Source organism: Aplysia californica, unplaced genomic scaffold (assembly GCF_000002075.1).
Source record: "Aplysia californica isolate F4 #8 unplaced genomic scaffold, AplCal3.0 scaffold01121, whole genome shotgun sequence".
Taxonomy (NCBI): domain Eukaryota; kingdom Metazoa; phylum Mollusca; class Gastropoda; order Aplysiida; family Aplysiidae; genus Aplysia; species Aplysia californica.
In genome coordinates, this window is record NW_004798391.1 from 32759 (window position 1) to 34626 (window position 1868).

Here is a 1868-nt window from a genome sequence, read left to right on the forward strand (position 1 = left end):
TATATATATACACACACACGCACACACACAATTGCAAAAGCAATGCATTAAAATATTTGACAAAGCTAGATAGACAAACATTACTTCTCTCTCAATAAAACAGGTACGCGTCTATCAGCATGAATCAGTGAAATATTTTGTATAAATAGAATATACGCGCCGCCGTAAATCAGCTTTTATTACCTGTCATTCTTTTTGCACCTTCTTCCTTCATTATCAAAAATAACGCCCAAAAACCCCAACAATTTCAAATATTATTATGTGCATGATACGAAAACGATAAACCTTTTTAGAATATAACACTTAACATCAGCAGAGACGATACAGTTAACGAAATGGCTTTAAAGAATAATCAACTGTATAACAAAACAAACGAGCAGATCATCTCGTTAGGCCGCAAGATATTATCTTCCATTAACTAAATTAATTGTTTATTTATTTATTTCCCGTAGACAATGGAGACGTTATTATTCTCGGAGTAAAAAAATCAAGATTAAAAAGAAAATTTTTTTCTTCCAACATTAATAGCAGACAAGAAAGCTGGTCTTAGTTACGCGTGCGATAACAGAACGCATAATTTTCTCTTTCCCAGACACATTACCCGCGGGTCGGTATCTAGACGGTCAGAGAGAACGTGTAGGTCGGTATCTAACCGCAGTTTCTGCGCTTTGCCGCCAAAATTATCTGACCAGATAGGCGCGCGGGTCAGATCGAATTCAGAACGGGAGATACAGATGTGTCTACGACGACCAGTAGAGAGAAAGAACTACATTTCTGCACAGGTTTTTCTCGTAATCAGTTCGTCATTTCAAAGCTTTCTTTTTATGTCAGTGTCAAGAATTTCGGAGAATGATGTTTCTTGTTTTTTCGTGTTCTTCTTTCTATTTTTTAAGCTTATTTCTTTCGCAATTCCAATTGTAATGGGTTCTCATTTCTTAGGTTTTGACAGAAGGAATGTGGGGATTGGCGACCGAGGTGAGAAAGGGAAACCCAAGGCTATATGAGAGGCGTGCTGACAAAATGAGTTACTTCTCACAATCCAAAAGCAGAAATTGACCAAAAATCGACACTAAGGACACAATTCTAGGTTTTCTATTAATGCAATGTTCATTGAGAGTACTAAATGTCTTTTGTTATTTCATACTTACAAATTGTAAAAACTTAACCTTTAAGCATGATTATGTATCTATTTTCATAGGTCTCAAATCCGAGAAGTAACTAATTTTGTCATCACGCTTCACATAATATGTGTCTGGAATGTAACCTAGAGCTAATTCTCTTCCCCTCCCACGCAAAGGAAGGGAGTTCCATTCTAATACGAAGCAGATATTTTATTCAATTTCTTTATGGGCAGCTCAAAACCTGAAAGATCAAAAGTATGTCGAAGGTGGTGTGGGCAAAATCAGACAGAACGTATTATTAAAATTTGTTGTTATTGAGTGTGTCGGTACTGTTATTGCTGTCGCTGCTATAGTTATTGTTGTTGTTGATGAAGCTGATGTTGTAGTAGTTGTTGTTACTGCTGTTGCTGTTGTCGATATTGCTGTCATTGCTATTGTAATTGTTTTAGTTTTGGTTGTTGATGTTGTTTTTGTGGTTGCTGTTGTTGTTGCTGTTGTTGTCGATATTTCTGTGACTGCTATTGTTATTGTTGTAGTTTTGGTTGTTGAAGATGGTAAGAAATGCGGCAGCGGTGGTAACCTTTTTGTGCTTGTGCACAGTTCACGGACAACATTCGCGGTACGTTCAGATTCTAGCACAGCCACCTTGCAGCCAGGTGTGTGCGTGTGTGTGTGTGTGTGTTTGTGTGTGTGTGTGTGTGTGTGCGCGCGAGTGCGTGTGTGTGTATGTATGTGTGTGTGTGTGTG

The 1868-nt window shown here is 37.8% G+C and overlaps 1 protein-coding gene across 1 annotated transcript in view; it reads right to left on the reverse strand.

Moving 5' to 3' along the window:
- The window catches only part of LOC101861172, a gene marked incomplete at its 5' end in the record, with an annotated part of 142597 nt that overhangs the window by 25759 nt on the left and 114970 nt on the right, over positions 1–1868 (reverse strand).